The sequence below is a fragment of the Lactuca saligna genome, chromosome 6 (genome assembly GCF_052625555.1).
Source record: "Lactuca saligna cultivar CGN05327 chromosome 6, ASM5262555v1, whole genome shotgun sequence".
Classification (NCBI taxonomy): Eukaryota; Viridiplantae; Streptophyta; class Magnoliopsida; order Asterales; family Asteraceae; genus Lactuca; species Lactuca saligna.
The window spans coordinates 13,232,819-13,253,600 of record NC_136422.1 but is presented as its reverse complement, the minus strand read 5'-3'; the positions used below and the strand labels follow the sequence as shown (position 1 = coordinate 13,253,600).

Here is a 20,782-nt window from a genome sequence, read left to right as displayed (position 1 = left end):
TTTTCCTTGAAGTTATAACATTTGTCCTTGGACATCAAAGAACCCTTCACATCATCCAGAGTGATTGTTATGCTACCATACAACATAGTATCAATGAAATTCTCATAAGAATTCTGCAGTAAACATAAGCGGATAAGTGCTTGATCTTCATCTTCAATATTTACATTTACACCTTGTAAGTCCAGGAAGATCTTATTGAAGTTATCTAGATGATCCTTCACTTGGGTGCTTTCCGGCATCCTAAGAGTATACAAACATTGATTCAAATACAACATGTTCACCAGAGAATTGTTCTTATACTTGTCACACAATTTCTCCCAAAGCCTAGATGCACTCATTTGATCCATGACCTCTCTCGGTACTGAATTTTTCAAATTCAATAGAATAGCACTATGTGTTCATGCAGGAATATCCATCTTCCTTTCATTTGCCATGTATTTTGCAAGTTTCACTTCTCATTCCAATTTTGATATACATCCTTGTTGAACTAGAAGAGCCTTCATCTTCACCTTCTATAAAGTCAAATCATTCAAATCATTAAACATCTCCAAATCGAATTTATGAGATTCCATCTACAATCAACAGAACACTGGCCATAACTGTAATATGAAGTGTTAGGGAAACAAATGATACTTGTCAATACTTAGAACAAATCTGATGCCACTTTCCAAGTTCTGATGGTCTTTGTAAGGAAGCAATGTGGATAACAAACGAAACTAAAAAGCACACAAAGACATAATATTTATGTGGTTCGTTTCAAGGTGACCTACTTCCACGGGCAGGAGGAGAGTAATCTTTATTCACAGATTTCTCTAAAAAAGATTACAAGTACAACCAGCAGAGATTCATCCTAATCACTAAGGATACAAAAGACAAGACAAATGACTTAGCATGCATCCCTATTTCTACTTGAGGAATCAGACCTAAAACCATAATGGGTCAGGCATATACGCCTATAGGCCCATGAAAAGTGTCAACCAATCATAATCCACAGTGCAACATCTTCTACAACATTCATCCATGTCATACAACCCATGATCATCATCAACACACATGATGGAGCATCATAAGCCATAATAGAGCATCATGATGCATAGGCGGCGCATCATGAACACTAGTGGTGCCTCATATATCATGGTGGTGCATCAAGGTGTATTCCTTGAGCATCTTCAACTTCATGGCATCCTTGGACAATCATGAGCATCATAGAGGACTTTATAGCATACAGATCATCAAGTGATAACTTGACATAACAAGGAACCAATTGGCGTATTCTTGCATCAAGATGGCACACTAGGAATGTGGATGGTGCATCATCTCCTAGGTTTGCACATCCTTTTCTAAGTTGGCACGCCTCTTAATCAAATGGCACATCTAGACTCCAATTTGGTACATCTTCTCCATAATGGCGCATCCTCCTCATGAATGGAATATCCTATCACTTGGTGGCATATCATGTCACTTGGTGGCATATCAAGTCAATTGGTCACATATCAAGTCACTTGATGCCATATCAAGTCACTTCGTGGCATCTCCTATCACTTTGGCATATCATGTCCTTTGTCAGGAGATCCATTCTCTTCTCAGATGATCCATTCCTTTGTCATATGATCCACGAATCCCAAGTGCTCAATTGAGTTCCAAGTGCTCCATGTTAATGCTCCAAATGCTCAAGTCACATTTAACAATCATAATTTTTCATACGAATTCCGTTATTGAATGCCTTTATGTCAAGGATTTATATTCATGATATCTACAACTCTCTTTTAGATTGTTTTGCTTAACAATCAACCGATTTTAATTTCAGTTTCTGTGCTGACATAGCTGAGTTGAAACTTTGAAAAATTATAACTTCCTCATATGAAATCAGATTTGGGGTTTCTTTATATGTACACTTTCGCTTTTATGATTACTATGACTTTCGTTTACTATGCTTGGGATAATAACCAATCTATCTAAATGTGACATCTCGGAATTTAGGTTAAAGACTCTGAATGGTCAAGTTCACAATAAACCTCTTGATAATTTGACTCATTGAGTTTTAGTGCATCATCTGTAACATAAATGAGTTCATTTCAGCTAATGTAAGATACTAGATAGTACCTCATTCCAAATGTGTAAACTGATAAACAAATCAAACAACTCAAACTGCAATCATATTTAATACGTCTGAAAAACAAAAATTTCCTATTAAGTAGTTGTGAGCAAAACAAACATTCTAGTTTCATAGTAAAGGTTTCCCTATTTTCGAAAATTAATGAACGTCCAAAACGAAGTTCATATGCAAAAGATACGATCATTTTAAGAATCCAAACCGGTATAATACTGATTTTCTTAAAACTGCTAAAACCGTTTCTATTCATTGAGGTGCTTGCACACCTTAGATGAAAATTTTGAAAGCATTTTTAGATTCAGGTCATAGTCTATTATTTATTTTCATACTAGAAATATTTTTGGTAAAAATATGTATAAAAGTCGAAAAATCAAACGTTTTAGAATCAGTCAATCACGAAACCTAGAACCATTGATTTCGACATGATTTATATTATTGGTCATGTATTCCACAAATGATATAAAGATCTAATACAATGGTATGTATATTAATAATAAGTTTCATGTAACATTAGTAATGTATGCTTGAAGATAATGTATATATGATAAAGAATCGCTACATGTTTATAACCATATATATCTATACTATCTTATAAAGAGTTTATGTTTGTGGACCCTCTAATTTTTAAGACATTTATCTTAAAAAACGAAGGAAACTAAAGTTGGACTCTTGGATCTAAATTGAATGGCTACGATGTTGCTATTGTTGATCCTTCGAGAAACAATTTTAACCAGTCAGAATATAGAAAGTAATTTACCCTTTAACATACACGCACACGGATAAGAGGCAAAAATGAAACCACTAACCAATTGCCCTAATTTACATTTGCCTCTCAATCCTCTGTCAAACACATTCACACCCCAACCTCCTCATCCTCCTCTCGGAAGCCGTTGAACCCACATAATCCACAGAAATCAGAACTCGAATGCCACTAATCCACCATCCGCTCATCCTTACTCACTACAACCACTACACCCACCTAAGGAATCATGTCGCCGAATCATCAAATCATCATTTCCTTTGTCGTGTATGTCAATAGATTTTAGTGTGGCTTGCGATTATATCTACTAGGGCTCAAACTGTCTTGAAGTCTTCTAAGAGTGTACCGATCAAACAAGAGAAAGGTTGGTTTTTTTTTTTTGCCTTGGTTTGATTTATAGTTCTGAAAATCTAGAATGTAACTTCCCAAGAACCTTGAACGAACCACCGTTGCTTTTGTCTCTTGGTGTTTTAATTTTTTAACAGGTTATACTTCTTTTTATTGCATTTGTTTTGCTGAACATACCATTTCAGCATATTATGGTATTTTAATTTCATTTTTTATTTCTATCATAGCTCTTATAAGATTTATTTTACACATAAAAGAGACTGATTTTGTGATTTACTCTTCTATTGTGCATTTTTTTGATAGCAGATCAAGAACGAATGATATCAAATTTCCAAGAACGAAGTTTTGTTTTATTTAGGTATTAGGAATTCTTGTTTATTTAATTTCTTTTACATCGGGTCTATTTTGCTTGCTGTTTAACTTCAAAGTTTGGGTTTAGTTTTTCAAATCTGATGAAAGAGTGTCTAATTGTGTCACTGATGAAAGTTTGGGTTTGGTTTTCCAGATGAAAATTTGGATTTGGTTATTTATTTAGATTTGTTGAAAGAGGTTGATCTCTCATTTCTTTTGGATCTAAACTTTCTTCTACATGTATTTTTTGTTGACATAGATATACACCATCAAACTAGCACACTACCCAACTGTTGACACCTAGATCTTGAAATCGGTAAGAAGCTTTTTTTTATTCTGATATGTGTCTATATGAATTATTTTGGTCAATTTCTATTTAATATATTGTAGCTTCTTTCGGATCTGATAAAACCAAACGAAACAAAAACAAGCACGAAAAGGATACCACAACCAACTCTAGCTTCACCAAATTCAAATCCAAATCCAAATCTAACAATGCTCTTAGATATGTATGCGTTAAAAATGTTTGCTTTTAATTATTTATATGTATGATTTATTGTGTGTGTTTAATTCCTTTTTTTTCAATATGCGTGTATGTTCTGTTATGCGTTTCTAACGATTTTAGTTGTTTGTTTTGATTTTTAGATCTTGAATTATCAAATGAGTTGGATAATTTATGGCGATGATTTGTAATTTTTCAGCCTTAAGATGTCTTGAGATAAAATAAGAAAATCCTTGACAAATAAAATATTGTTAAGAAAATTGAAGTTGAGAAAAAATTATGTTGGTTGTATTTTGTATATTAATGATCAAAATTAAGGATGTGTGGTTTTTTAGAACAAAATATAAAATATACATAATTATAATTCTTTGTACCATTTGTTTTCATTTATATAAAATACACATAATTATAAAGTATTTAATTACGACCACTAAAGTCTAAACTTGGTTTTTTATTTGGCGATAAGCTTTAACATTTGTTAATATGTATTTATACAGTGACTTTTTATTATATTAAGTATAATATATTTATCTTTGCTAATTTATTTAGTAGTTGAATTATATGAATAATTAAATAATTAACTATTGATTATTGGAGGTGATATATAAATATACCGAAAATAAAGAAATGAGGGGAAATGTGTTTTTCAAGTGGTAATAGCGGATAATGATTGTTTTAATATTAGGCTGGGCGATATGGGTGAGGAAAAGAGTAAGGTAAACTCTCTCTCAGCTGAACATCATCGCTTGATTGAGGGAAAGAGGTAAGGGAGTCCATACCCTTACTCTCTCTCTTATTCCTGTTGGCCAACTTTTTTATTTTATTAATATTTATTAAATTATATATCTACTAAAAATTATAATATATATATATATATATATATATATATATATATATATATATATATATTAAAACTCATGGTTTTTAATTCCCTATAAAATGAATATAATATTTATAGGAGATATATATCTTTCTAAAAATAAACAAATAGTGAGGAAAGTTTCCAACCCATTCCTTGGGTTTAGATGAAGTAAAGAAAAGTGAGGGGAATGGTCTTGTGGTCCATACAAAGTGAGGGGAGTTTCTCATCCACACCCTCCTGTCTTATACTCAAGATAAAATTTTATTCATTTATGGTGTATGGTTGTAAATAACCAAAAGTCTACCGAATAAAGTTTAAGATATGGTAAAAAGTGAAAGTCTATGCATAGACAATTGAGTATGTACAACATATTAGTGTCTTGGAAAACGATATGATAAAGCTACATGTTTGAGATATGATAAAGCTACATGTATGTTGCCTATAAAATAATGATGTGTTCCATACAAAATAAATAAATAAAATAAAATAAGGGGTTTTCTTTGTACACATCAATCTAACCTCTAAATGTAACATCCAGATTATGAGGTACTATGTTCATTATTTGTTTTGAGGATCATTGGTCTACTCGACGAGTTGGCGCTACGATTCACCGAGTAGAAGCAGGTTTAACACGTGAGTTTAATGATCTACTCGACGAGTCAGAGGGTAGACTCGCCGAGTAGGCGCTGGAATGAGAAACACTAAATTCTCGGGTTTGGATCCTATTTAAAGGAACTTATAGCCTCCTTGGGCGGCCACACTTCACAGAAAGAAACCCTATCCTACCCTTTTCGTGGTATATATATATATATATATATATATATATATATATATATATATATATATATATATATATATATATATATATATATATAGAGAGAGAGAGAGAGAGAGAGAGGCCATTTTGAGCACTCTTGAGCTTTTTGGAAGAAAGATTGGAAGAGTTTCGTGGATCTAATCAAGAGGAGGTTGGGGATCTTGCATTCTTCTGTCATTAGCTGCTATTCTTAGGTAAAAAGCTCTCATCTTGACCTCCTGTTTGTTAGATCCCATTTTTGGGAAGCTTTTAGGGTTTTCTCTCAACATATAGTGTTCTAGAGCTATATGAGTATGGTCTGTGGTTAGAACCTCAGATCTGGACTAGAGATGACCTTGGGGGTCCAAAGTTTCGAACTTTATTAAGTTAGAGGCAAGTCCCCATGCATATTGACCTTCCTTGGGGTTTGTGATGGCATTATGAAGCATTTATGCCATGCATGGTCGTCAAGATTGAACCTTTATGTGACTTTTGGGTATTAGGAGGCTAGATCTAGAGGTTGAAGTTGCAGATCGGACCTCAGACGTCCATATGAGACACCCAAATGAGCCAACTTGTCGAGTCTATGAGATGACTCGACGAGTCCGATCGGGTTGCGCCAACGATTCGTGACCCAGTGATAACCTGCTGAGTTGGGGGTTAACTTGATGAGCTGTGTGAAACCCTTGAAAGAATTTAGAGGATACGAGTGGACTCGGCGACTCGGGTCAACCTTGGTTGTTGACTCATCTTGACTTCTGTTGACTTGAGAGTAGGTCATTTAGGAACACTGAGACCATGGAGGGGTAAAATGGTCTTTTACCCATCCAAGTGAATAGAAAGAGAAAAGAGGACTTTAGGTGTAAATGAGGAAAAGATGGATATTGATTGAGATGGTTATCTGATGTGTTAGGTGGAGGCTAGTTCGGGATTCTCGAGTGTGTGTCTATTCTCTACTAGCTGCGAGGTAAGTCTTCTCACTATACATATCTAGAGTGGTAATCAGAGTTGCGTGACAGAGTATCTTATATGTTATTTGTGTACTGTGATATACCGCATTATTTCTATGTGATTTATGTTATGAATTTCTCAAAATTTACAGAGTTAGGACCGGGAGGTCCACAGAGTTAGGACTGGAAGGTCCATCAGAGGTGTGGGACTGGAGGGTCTCACTGAGACACATTGACCAGAAGGTGTTATAGAGTTATAGCCTCGAGTGGCTATTTATATGTGTGTGGTATTTTAGAGAACTAAGTAAGCTTCGTGCTTACCGTGTTATGTGTTATGTGTTTCAGGTACCCCAGAGGATTGTGGGAAGGCACCGGCGTGATTGTACACATCTGTTCGTGATAATATGGAGGATTCTGGGATTTGACTTATGATTGAGATTTTATGTTGACATTGAGATACTTATGATTTTCTTGAAATACAATGTATGAATTTCGTGTATTTTTAAAATGAAAATTTTGGTTGAAAATTTACGTCGTTACAAGTTGGTATCAGAGCCTTGGTTTTAGGGATTCGGATACACCTTCGGGTATGTCTGGACTCAAACTGAGGATTTGAGAAAAAAATTTCAAAAAGAAACGATTTTCTAAAAATGAGTAAGAGATTCTAAGAGAAAGAGGAAAAGAGCAGTGTGTACAATCTGTCAGCGCCCGAACGGTGATTTTCCAAAATACCCTTACTTTATGTGTTATGAGATGTTATGAGATATGTTATACATTTTAGGGTGTAGGCTAAGTATTTCATAATTCAGGACTAGAGTGGCCTGATTTTTGATGCCTTAGCCTAGGGATTGTGTTATCTTTGGTTTGCTTGAGTGCGAATATGTAGCAGAGGTGAGGATATGATAAATCTTCTATGAGGGTAGTTGATGTTTGGCGAGATATAGAGTACTTATGAACTAGAATCCTAGGAGGGAGACTTGGGATGATCACAGATGTGAAGTGGAAGGTAGGATTGGGCCCGTACTATTGGAAACACTGGCTCGATGATCAGTCCAAGTAAGAATCCTTAGGGTGCTAAGGAACAAGTAGGGGCGAGTGATCGAGTGTGAGTATTCTCCATCGAGCCTCTGATTATTTTGTGTGTTGTGTTTTAGAGACATCATGGTGGGTACGTGCCACAACCCAGGGAGTAACAGTGCTAGCGATGATGAGATTCTCTGGATGATTCATGATGAGGTGGCCGCAACTATCAAAGAGGCTATCCCGGAGATGTTTGGGTTTATCAAGACCAAATTGATTGAGACATTTGATGAGCGATACTCTGTGGTTACCGAGGCGGATGTTGTTGCAGCCACCACAACTGTCGTTGCTGCCAGGCCTCGGGCGGTTGACTCGTTACTGTACAAAGAGTCCAGCAACATGAAGCCACCAGAGTTTGACGGGACTCAGGACCCGATTTTTGTGATGAGATGGATCTCCGACATCGAGGGGTGTTTCTACACTTGTTCCTTCCCGGAACATCTGAGGGTACAGTTCGTGCTGAACCAGCTTCGCTTGGGGGTGAAGGATTGGTATAGGGATGAGATTTAGAACCGGAACCGAACCGGAACCGGACCCGTTAGAATCGGAATATATAGAACCGGGTCCGGTTTCGGGTTTAAAAATTGGCTTTATCCGGGTTCCGGGTAATCCGGGTTTGGGTCCATTGGGTCCGGGTAAACCGGGTCTAAAATCCGGAACCGGTTTTTGGAACCGGAACCACTTTTAGGGCCGGAACCACTTTTTGTGAAACGTTTACAAGATGCATATCTTATTCGTTTCAACTCCAATTGACATACGGTTTTTTCCAACATGTAGTTTAGAGTTTGTACATGATTCTAGACTATAAATTTTTCATTTTTAGTTTTATATTCATTGACTTACAGTCCTCAAAAGTTAAGATACCAAAGCTGAAAGTTTTTAGTTTTTTAGTTTTGTTGTATTTGGTGAAAGTTTTAAAGCAAGCATATCTAATTCGTTTGAAGTCGGATTGACATGTGGTTTTTTCCAACTTCTAGTTTACAGTTTGTACATGAGTTTAGACTATAATTTTGTAATTTTTTGTTTAACATTCAATGATTTACAGTCCTCCGAAGTCGGGATATCAAAACTGAAATTTTCAACTTTTCAGCTATTTGTTTTTGTACTTTGTATTATGTGAAAATATTAACACAAGTATATCTCATTCATTTAAATTCGGATTGACATGCGGGTTTTCCAGAGTGTATTTTAGAGTTTGTACATGATTTTATACTCTAATTTTGTTAATTGTGGTTTCGTATTCAATAAGTTACAGCCCCCCAAATTGGGGATATCAATATGAAAATTTTCAAAGTTCAACCCACTAAGTTGTAAGTAATTACCAAAAAATTTCGGTTTTTTCGGGTTTTCCGGGTCTAAACCCACTTTATCCGGTTCCAACCTACCCACTTTGATGTTTCCGGGTTTTCCGGTTCTAGACCCACTTTACCCGGAACCATACCCGGAACCGAACCGGAACCGGTTCCTATATACCGGTCCGGTTTCCGGTTCTATAAAATTCCGTTAACCGGTTCCGGGTTTTCCGGGTCCGGGTCCATCGGGTCCGGGTTTGGACCCACTTTCATCCCTAGATTGGTGGAAGTTTGTGACAGCCAGCTTCACTTCTGCAGAGCTCACTGCAGTGTCTTGTGAGAGGTTCACTTCTATGTTTCATGATGATTATTTTCCCTAGGTGGAGAGGGAACAGTTGGCCCAGGAGTTTCTGTCCCTCAAGCAGAGGACAGAGTTAGTGACAGTGATTACGAGGATGTTCCACGAGAGGGCGATGTTCTTCCTTGAGCACGTGTCTACTGAGTAGGCACGTGTGAGTCGGTATTTGAGCATTTTGAGGAGAGATATCCACGAGTTCGTGGAAAACTCGACATATCGTTTATTTATTGAGCTCCAGGAAAATGCCTAAAAGAGGGAGATCGAGCTGGAGACTCAGGCCAGGGAGGAAGCAGAGTCTCAAGGGAGGGATCGACGTCCGACGCATTTTGAGCCGGAAGCCAAGCGGGCAAAGCCCGTTGATTCGAAGTGTCGGAACCAGAAGGGTCGCACTTATGGGAAGTGCGACAAGGGTCATGAGGGGATATGTCGAGCGGAGTCTTGCTACAGGTGTGGCAAGGAGGGGCATATAGCTAAGGATTGCCCCCAAGGAATTTGCATTTTGTTTTCACTCTAACCAGACCGGCCACCGGAAGGCCGAGTGTCCCTAGATGCTTCAGGGATCTGCACCTGCTACTGTATGAGCTACCGAGAGTCAGTCCGTGAAAGTTGAGGCACCAAAGGTTCATGGGAGAGCCTTCCAACTGACAACAAAGGAGGTTCGTACAGCACCTGATGTTCGTGGGAGAGCCTTCCATTGATTATTTTTCCTGAATTATTTGTGCTTATATTGTGTTATGCGTAGGTACTTTTCTTGTGAGTTCTATACCTTCCCTAGTGTTATTCGACTCAGGTGCGAGTCGATCTTCCGTATCATTAGCATTTAGTCGTCACATCAGTATCCGGCGTGAGTCATTGAGTCAACCTCTAAGAGTTTCTATAGTCGATGAGCAAGCGGTGTTTGCCACTTATGTGATCCCGGGGTGTGTGCTTGAGATTTTTGGTGTTGAATTTTCGATAGATCTGGTGTTGATTGCTATGGGTGACGCCTGTTTCATTGTGGACATGAACTGGTTGAACCGGTTCGGAACCGTGATCGACTGCGAGCATCTGTTGGTGACCATACGAGACCCTAGTAGGATAGTGCTTACAGTATATGGCGAGGGTACTCGATCTGGATCAGCTTTTTGCTCTGCTGCCCGAGCAAGGCAGAGTCTACAAAAGGGATGCAGGGGTTTTGTAGCGTATGAGGTGGATACGTGAGTTGCTGCTGAGAGATCGAGTTCTATCGTTGAGGTCCCGATAGTGAGGGTATTCCCGGATGTTTTTCCCGAGGATTTACCAGGTGTGCCTCCCGAGAGGCAGGTGGAGTTCCAGATTGATTTAGTTCCGGGAGCAGCGCCTATTGCTAAGGCACCTATCGCCTTGCGCAACCAGAGATACAAGAGTTATCCTTGCAGCTTCAGGAGTTGTTGGAGAAGCAATTTATCCGAACGAGTAACTCGCCATGGGGAGCACCGATAATTTTTGTCAAGAAAAAGGATGGTTCACATCAAATGTGCATTGATTATCGGGAGTTAAACAAGCTGACGGTCAAGAGTTGTTATCCGCTGCCGAGGATCGACGATCTGTTTGATCAGTTGCAGGCCGCGTCTTGGTTCTCCAAGATCGGCCTCAGATCTGGATATCATCAGATGAGGGTCCACGAGGAGGATATCCAGAAGACAACATTTAGGACCCGTTATGGGCATTACGAGTTCTTGGTGATGGCTTTTGGGCTCACCAACGCACCGACAACATTCATAGATCTCATGAACCGGGTGTGCAGGCCTATGCTGGATCGATCAGTGATTGTGATCATCGAAGATATATTGGTGTATTCAAGATCTAGAGAGCAACACGAGGAACATTTCAGAGAGATTATTGGAGTATTGAGATCAGAGAGGCTTTTTGCCAAATTCTCCAAGTGTGATTTCTGGCTACGGGAGGTCCAGTTCCTGGGACATCTCGTCAACTAGAATGGGATATTGGTTGATCTGGCCAAGATCGAGGCAGTTATGAGATGCGAGGTGCCGAAATCCCCTACTGAGATCAAGAGTTTTTTGGGTTTGGCCGGCTACTATCGGAGATTTATCAGAGATTTCTCCAGGATTGTTGTCCCCCTCACCAGGTTGACCCGGAAGGGTGTTACTTTTTCTTGGGGTCCTGAGCAGCAGACCTTATTTGAGACTTTTCGGCAGAAGCTGTGCGAGGCCCTAGTGTTAGCTATTCCCGAGGGGATGCAAGCCTTTATGGTATATAGTGATGCGTCTATATCTGGGTTGGGGGTGATGCTAATGCAAAGAGGGCACGTGATAGCATACGCATCGAGACAGTTAAAGCCCCATGAGATGAGATACCCCACCCACGATCTAGAGCTGGGGGCGGTGGTGTTCGCCCTCAAGAACTGGTGCCACTACTTGTACGGGGTTCGGTGTACCATTTATACGGACCACAAGAATCTGAAGTATCTCATGGATCAGCCCAACCTGAATATGCACCAAAGGATGTGGCTAGATGTGGTGAATGACTATGACTGCGAGATTATGTATCATCCGGGCAAGGCTAACATGGTAGCCGACGGCCCTGAGCCGCAGAACAGAGTGTGCCCCGATTCGATATGTGGGTATGAGAATGACGGTGATGACTCCAATCTTGGATACCATTCGAGAGGCTCAAGCGGAGGTCGTGAAACCGGAGAACTACAAAAGGGAGTGGGTGGTTGGGCAGGCGTCCGAGTTTGTGACGGAAAGCCGAGGCTTATGACCTTTCGAGGGAGAATTTAGGTGCCCTATACGAGCAAAGCTCGGCATGTACTGATGGAGGAAGCGCATAGATTGAGGTTCTCGATCCATCTTGGGGACACTAAGATGTATTTGGACTTGAAGAGAGATTATTGGTGGCCGTGTATGAAGAGGGATGTTGCCTGGATAGTCGAGAGGTGCTTGACTTGTCGTCGGGTCAAGGCAGAGCACCAACGTCCTCATGGTCTATTGCAGCCACTAGAGATTCCTTAGTGGAAGCGGGAACAGATCTCTATGGATGTTATTACCAAGTTACCGAGGACTGCGCGTGGAGTGGACGCGATTTGGGTGATTGTAGACCGATTGACGAAGAGTGCTCACTTCCTTGTTGTTAGTGAGAGCTTTTCTGCAAAGAAATTTGCCGAGATTTATGTGAGGGAGGTGGTATCTCGGCAAGGAGTGCCGATCTCAATTTTGTCATACCGAGACGTGCGTTTTACTTCCAGGTTTTGGAAGAAATTTCACGAGGAGTTGGGCACACGCCTACATTTTAGCACTGCGTACCACCCACAGCCGATGGACAGAGCGAGCAGACGATTCAGACACTTGAGGACATCTTGCGTGCATGTGACATGGACTTCGGAGGAATTTGGGACGCCTACATACCATTGGCTAAATTCTCTTACAACAAGAGCTATCATTTGAGTATTGGTATGCCTCCTTTCGAGCTCCTATATAGGAGGAGGTGTTGGACTCCCATTTGTTAAGGAGAAGTGGGGCAGAGGGTGATGGTTGTTGGAATAGTGTCTAAGGCTATAACTATATTCGGTTGTGCATGGTCCTTTTGGGTTGCCTTCACCATAGCAACTTGATGGGTGATTTATTAAGAGAGAGTAAATATTATAAGGAATAATATTTGGCTATTTGATTAATATAAGTCATAAATTAATTGGTATTAATTTGGTGACTTAAAGAGATTAATTAAATAAGAGGGTATAAACTGTCAATTGTTTGATAGTTAGACTTTAGACTGTAAATCCATTAGGATATACCTTGGACGGATTCTAAGAGCTTTAGGATAGCTCAAATCATCCATAGGGTTATCTATGGAATGGATTTGGATAGCCTTAAGAGAAGATTATCCAATTAGGGTTTAGGGTGAAACCCTTAAGGAGTCTACAAGTATAAATAGACCCTATGGGTGAGGGAATTCGACACACAACCTTAAGCAAGGAACCTCTGGCCGAATTCCTCCCCTCTCCTCTCTCCTAAATCATCTTGCTTGCTATTGGTGTTTGTAAGCCATTAGAGGAGTGACAATTGTGACTCTAGAAGCTCCAAGACAAACAAGATCAACAAGGAATTCAAAGGTATGATTCTAGATCTGTTTCAATATTGTTGTTTAACCTAATTTGCCATTAGAAGTCTTGGATTCAAAAGCATGTTTATTAGAAAGCCTAGATCCAAGCATTAGGGTTTTGCATGCGCACATAGGAAAGTTCTTATGGCTAAAACCCATCAGTGGTATCAGAGCCTAGCTTGGTTTTCTTTAAATTGTTGCTTGATTAACTGAAACAAACCTGCAAAATTCGATTTTTTGGGTTTTGAGTCACTGACTCGTCGAGTTCCAAGGTGGACTCGTCGAGTAGGCCTGACTCGGCGAGTCCCCTTGTGCACTCGGCGAGTCCAGGCGTCAGGAAGGGCCAGATTCGGGATTTTTTCATAATTATCTTATGGAAACTTACCTTAATCATATTAGATCAATATAAATCCGATTTTTTGATAAATATGATTATTATCTTGATCTAATTAAAGATATTTATCATCTAATAAAATATTTAATTTCCTTATATGATAATGATTAATTATTTTGGTAATTATCTTCAAAGAAATCAAGATAAATCAAATAAAGATAATTAGAATATTAATTGTTAATTGGAATTATTTGTTATTTGATCCTCTATGTTTTTAAATATTTAAAACCTACCCTAAAGTTTTGAAATTTATATTTGTGATTAAAAGTTTTAATTTAGACAACTTAAATTTCAAACCCTAGATTTTGAAAAGTTTAAAATGCAACCCTATACTTATATGATATTACTAGAATAATATATATATGTATAACTAAATGCTAGTCTTACCGCTAGTAGGCCTCATTCACGAAGCCAATCTATAAGGTGGGTATAAGGTTGCGGCCTATAAAATGGCGCTTAATGGGTGTACACTCACACCCACCGCTTGCTTGATTGGTGGAGGGTCGTTAGCCGAACGGGTAGGATAGGGCAACCTCATCCTCTCATTAAAAGTATAATAAGAAATACGAAGTAACTAAACTTTTTTTTAAATTTCCCAATCTTAGTTACTTTAGGAAAAGTGAATTGATGCAATCCCATGAAATTACACTTTGCACCTTGCTAAGATGTTAGTGGAGCGTGTGTGGTTTACCGGCACACTAATTGGTTCTAAGCGAAGGTGGCAAAGGGTGATTCATTGTTCATCATAGTTCGATGGAGCGTGTGTGGTTTACCGGCACATCGAATAGGTGATCGTTACAATGAAGGCACCATGTGAATTTGCATTGTAATTCACACCCGCTTTGTGATCCTCGGCATCCCAGTCACAAACAAGAGGGGCATATCGAGATTTAAACATGCCATTGAATAGTTCAATGAATCTCATCCGAACCTAGGAATTCTCAAAAAACACTTAGGACTAATAGTTTAAGTTTTGTGATGGAGAATTAGTGAATCGTCATTCACTTACCTTCAATTTATTTGCATGTTAGATTACGGCATCCCTTTTCTAGTATGTAAATGTTATTGTTGGATCCTAGCCCTAATTTTTCTTATTGGGTGATAATTAGGGATTCTTATTCTAATCTATCTTTGTCCTTTCTATAGATGTCAAACGCAAACAACGCTGCTGCTAGTTCTTTCACGTTGATGAGCCTTTTGCCAAAAGGTCACCTTCGATGGAACGAACTTTAGCGAATGGATAAGATACATTCGCACCATTGCTCGCTATGAGGATAAAGAGTATGTCCTCGATGAGAAGCTCGAGAAAATCAACCCCGAAGTTGCTACTCCCGAAGAAATCACCGCCTTTGAAACTCATGAGCGAGATGCAACGAAGGTACATTGCATCATGATCGCCACCATGAACTCCGAATTCCAAAAGTCCTACGAGGACATGTATCCATACGAGATGCATCAAGACTTGTTGGAGAGGTACCACCAAAACGCGAGACAAGAGCGTTACGAGATTTTCACTAACATGATTTCCGCTAAGATGGGTCATGGAGAATCTCTTACCGTGCACTTGCAAAAGATGCAAAGGTATGTCGACCGCCTTCGCAAGTTAAATGTTGACTTCGGCGAAGACTTGGCGATCGACATGGTGCTTCACTCTTTGCCTCCGATGTACAATCAATTTAGGATGACCTACCACATGAACAAAGAGGAGGTCACTCTAAGTAAACTCCAAGGTCTCTTGAGGGTTGCTGAGAGCAATTTCAAGGACAAGTCTGTTGCACCAACTCCCAATCCATCCGCTGCTCCTGTCTTAGCTATTGGTCAAGGGAAGGGAAAGAAGAGGAAAGCTTCTTCGAACAACTATCGCAAGGTGAAAGCCCGAGATGGTTCCTCTTCTAGTGGGACCAAAGTTGATCCCTCTAAGCCCTGCTCTAACCCGAAGGAGGCAGAGTGCCACCACTGTCACAAGATAGGACATTGGAAGAGAAGCTGCCCGGATTACCTGCAAGCCATCAAGGAAGGAAAGATCAAGCCATCTTTCGCAGGTATATATGCAATCAAATCTAACGATTCTAATCATGCTATTTCTTGGGTTCTTGACACCGGTTGTGGTTATCACATTTGTTCTAATGTGCAGGGACTAAGAAGAAGTAGGGATGTGGAGCAAGGAAGGATCAATCTAATCATGGGGAACAGAAGATCGTCGCCTGTGACCAAGATTGGAGTGTATTCTTTAGTGCTTAAGAATAGTTTAGTTTTGGATTTGAACAATTGTTGCTATTCGCCAGAAATGGCTAGAAACATCATTTCATTTCATGGTTTATATAGACAAGGATTTAGATTTTCTTTTAATAATGAGAATGGTTCTATTTTGGCTTATCTAAATGGTGTCTTTTACTTTGAAGCTATACCATGTAATGGAATATATGAAACTGTTATGATTGTTGATAACTTAGGAAATGATGTTTTGAATATTGATTCTTCCACTAGTATGGATAAAGCATCCTTGTGGCATTGTCGTCTTGGACATGTCAACAAGAAACGCATAGCCCAACTCCAAAAGGATGGAGTGTTGGAGTCATTCGACCTTAGGGAAGATGACACATGCGAGTCTTGTTTACTTAGAAAGATGACTAAGTCACCCTTCACGAGTACTTGTGAAAGGGGTGAAGGGCTATTGGACCTAATACATACCGATGTATGTGGACCCTTTAGATCAACCACGAAGGATGGGAACCGCTTCTATGTGACTTTTACCGATGATTATAGTAGATATGGGTATATCTATTTAATCAAGCAAAAGTCAGAAACCTTTGAAAAGTTCAAAGAGTTCAAGAATGAAGTGGAGAATCAATTGGGCAGGAAAATCAAGATGCTTCGATCCGATCGAAGAGGAGAGTACCTAAGTCTTGAATTCCACGATTATCTCAAGGAGTGTGGAATAGTTTCGCAATTGACGCCTCCTAGGACACCGCAGATGAATGGTGTGGCAGAAAGGCGTAATCGAAACTTATTGGATATGGTTCGCTCTATGATGAGTCGTGCTTCACTACCTATCTTCTTTTGGGGGTATGCCTTAGAGACTGCCGCCCATATCCTTAACCGAGTCCCTACTAAGAAGGTTGCCAAAACACCTCACGAGATGTGGACGGGGAAAGCTCCCTCGTTGGCACATATCAAGGTTTGGGGTTGCGAGGCTTTCGTAAGACGAGATACTCATGACAAGCTTGAACCTCGAAGTGAGCGATGTATTTTCATCGGCTACCCGCAAACTTCCTTTGGATATCTCTTCTATAGACCGAAAGATAATGTTATCTTTGTTGCGAGGAGAGGAGTTTTCCGAGAGGGAGGCAAATCGAACTTGAAGAGATTCAAGAATCGATAGATGAAGGAACCTTTACCGCTGGCATTCAACCCGAGGAGGAAACTCCGGTTGAACCGATTGACGAATCCTTACCTCTTAGACGTTCCGATAGAGTTAGAGTTCAACCCCAGTTTTATGGTTTTCATATTACCACCGAAGGGGACACGTATATTAGTGATGGTACACTAGTAAATCTTGATGAACCTAATAGCTATAAGGAAGCCATGGCAGGCCCGGAGTCTGCGAAATGGAAAGAGGCGGTGGATAGCGAGATCCAATCCATGTACGATAACCAAGTTTGGAATTTGGTTGATTACGTGCCCGAACGTAAGACCGTAGGGTGCAAGTGGATCTTCAAGAAGAAGACTGATGTGGAAGGGAACGTACACACATATAAAGCGTGATTGGTTGCGAAGGGCTTTACTCAAACTCCCGGAGTTGACTATGATGAGACCTTCTCACCAGTTGCGAAGATTAAATCTATTAGAGAGATGCTAGCAATTGCCGCATTTCATGATTATGAGATTTGGCAAATGGATGTCAAGACCGCTTTCCTTAACGGAAAGTTGGCTGAGGATGTTTACATGGCTCAGCCAGAGGGGTTTGTGGATCTGAAGCATCCGAATAGAGTGTGTAAGCTTGAGAAGTCCATTTATGGACTTAAGAAAGCGTCTCGCAGATGGAATCTTTGCTTCGATGAGAAAGTCAAAGAGTTTGGATTTGTACGAAGCGAAGACGAATCTTGTGTATATGTCAAAGCCAGTGGGAGTATAGTAAGCTTCCTCGTTCTATATGTCGATGACATATTACTCATAGGAAACGACATCCCGACTCTGCAGGAGGTTAAGTCCTGGCACGGGAAGTGCTTCGCTATGAAGGACCTCGGAGAGGCTTCTTACATTTTGGGAATAAGGATAGTAAGAGAAAGAAGTAAGAGACTAATTGGAGTTAGTCAGAATACTTACTTGGAGAAGGTACTAAAACGTTTTAGTATGGAAAACTCAAAGAAGGGAGAACTACCGATACAAGGAAATGCCAAGTTGAGTAAGACTCAAAGTCCGAGTACCGAAGCTGAGATAGCAGAAATGAGTCGAGTACCATACGCTTCCGCAGTTGGCTCAATCATGTACGCTATGACTTGTACTCGCCCTGATGTAGCCTTCGCTTTGAGCATGGTTAGCAGATATCAAGGGAACCCTGGCAAAGCACATTGGATTGCGGTGAAGAACATCCTTAAGTACCTTCGGAGGACGAAAGAATGGTTCTTAGTCCTTGGAGGGAGTAATGACTTGAAGGTGCGAGGGTATAGTGACGCCAGCTTTCAGACCGACAGGGACAACTACCGTTCGCAGTCGGGCTGGGTCTTTACCCTAAATGGAGGATCAGTGACATGGAAAAGTTCCAAGCAGGAAACCGTAGCTGATTCAACGTGCGAATCAGAGTACATCGCAGCGAGCGAAGCGTCGAAGGAGGCAATATGGCTGAAGAACTTCATCGGTGATCTTGGAGTTGTGCCGGCCATAAAGGAGCCCAAGGAGATTTTCTGTGATAACGAAGGTGCGGTTGCCTTGACCAAGGAACCGAGGGATCATGGTAGATCTCGACATATCGACAGAAAATATCACTTCATTAGACATCGTGTAGAAGAAGGACAACTCGTAGTGAAGAGGATATCATCAGAAGATAACCCAGCAGATCCGCTTACGAAGGGACTGAGTAGGGTTAAGCACTTGCAGCATGCTAGGAGTATTGGGCTGAAGGATGATATTAGCATGGATTAGATAGTATTAGAAACGTATAATAGATAAATGTAATTAACATTTGATGATTAAATAAAGGAGTGTTATTTATGAGTAAAGTTACTGTCACATGTTAGTTGTTTAACTATTGTTTCACTTTGCATGTTTTGACTTCCAGAATAATTGAGTTTATTAGGAATAATCGAATTATCCAAATGGTCCACAATCGTTCATATGTTGGGAGTAGATATGAATGAAGATTGTCATGAATTGGTGTGTAGAGTGTCTAAATGGTGTTAGACATAGCAAGGGTTGCTGCAACGTTCATGAGTGCTTATGAACTGGTTTTGAGCATTGGAATAAACCCGCGCTTGCTGGAATCACTTTATGGAATACGATATAAAAGGTGATCGCAAGACGATAATATCATATGGTCTTAAAACCTAGATATATGGTTTATTATTTGTTAATTGATTGTGCATTGATAATGCGAAAACGCATCAGTAACTTGATGTTATAAAACGCATTGTTGTGTATAGTTGGTTTATGAATAAGTAAATGCATATAAGTCGAAGTTTATCTGTAAATTTTATCCTAAGAGGATAGAAGAGATATCTTGGCCACTCGATGATTTGATTTGACTTATGTGCCGGGCCCGGTCAGAACTGAATTGATGTGTTCGATTAAGTTCTATGTCAAATAAATCGGAGATCGAGAAATCTAAATGCTAGACTAACCATTCCATAGGATTGTCAGCATGATATCTAACAGAGGACTGTACGATCCCTTATCTAAAGGACAAGATTGATTAGATCAGAGTTGACATCGTCTTTGAGAGCTACGATTGCAAACCGTATTGTACTTGTATAGTTACTAGACTTATCCAAGTGGGAGACTGTTGGAATAGTGTCTAAGGCTATAACTATATTCGGTTGTGCATGGTCCTTTTGGGTTGCCTTCACCATAGCAACTTGATGGGTGATTTATTAAGAGAGAGTAAATATTATAAGGAATAATATTTGGCTATTTGATTAATATAAGTCATAAATTAATTGGTATTAATTTGGTGACTTAAAGAGATTAATTAAATAAGAGGGTATAAACTGTCAATTGTTTGATAGTTAGACTTTAGACTGTAAATCCATTAGGATATACCTTGGACGGATTCTAAGAGCTTTAGGATAGCTCAAATCGTCCATAGGGTTATCTATGGAATGGATTTGGATAGCCTTAAGAGAAGATTATCCAATTAGGGTTTAGGGTGAAACCCTTAAGGAGTCTACAAGTATAAATAGACCCTATGGGTGAGGGAATTCGACACACAACCTTAAGCAAGGAACTTCTGGCCGAATTCCTCCCCTCTCCTCTCTCCTAAATAATCTTGCTTGCTATTGGTGTTTGTAAGCCATTAGAGGAGTGACAATTGTGACTCTAGAAGCTCCAAGACAAACAAGATCAACAAGGAATTCAAAGGTATGATTCTAGATCTGTTTCAATATTGTTGTTTAACCTAATTTGCCATTAGAAGTCTTGGATTCAAAAGCATGTTTATTAGAATGCCTAGATCCAAGCATTAGGGTTTTACATGCGCACATAGGAAAGTTCTTATGGCTAAAACCCATCAATGGTCAACACGGAGATAGTGTTGAAGACGACAGAACAGATTTAGCAGGTCAGACAGAGGCTACTAACAGCCCAGATTCTCCATAAGAGTTATGCGGATAGGGGGCGATACGAGCTAGAATTTCAGGTCGGGGACTTTGTGCTTCTAAAGGTATCCTCATGGAAAGGGGTGA

General features: G+C 39.7%; 2 long non-coding RNA genes across 5 annotated transcripts; both read left to right on the top strand.

Moving 5' to 3' along the window:
- Positions 1 to 2,866: 2,866 nt before the first annotated feature.
- On the top strand, positions 2,867 to 4,255 carry LOC145000987 (uncharacterized). Of its 4 annotated transcripts, none has more exons than XR_013661442.1 (4): positions 2,867 to 3,415; positions 3,525 to 3,579; positions 3,832 to 3,888; positions 3,963 to 4,255. It is a non-coding gene; the product is annotated as an uncharacterized LOC145000987 (long non-coding RNA). The 4 variants fall into 4 exon arrangements; XR_013661441.1 differs by having other exon boundaries at positions 2,869 to 3,237; positions 3,359 to 3,415; positions 3,832 to 4,255; XR_013661440.1 differs by having other exon boundaries at positions 2,868 to 3,415; positions 3,528 to 3,579; positions 3,832 to 4,255.
- A 1,568-nt stretch (positions 4,256 to 5,823) lies between these two features.
- On the top strand, positions 5,824 to 7,181 carry LOC145000988 (uncharacterized). The gene is made up of 4 exons (XR_013661443.1): positions 5,824 to 5,947; positions 6,646 to 6,699; positions 6,835 to 6,925; positions 7,028 to 7,181. It is a non-coding gene; the product is annotated as an uncharacterized LOC145000988 (long non-coding RNA).
- The last annotated feature ends 13,601 nt before the right edge of the window (positions 7,182 to 20,782 follow it).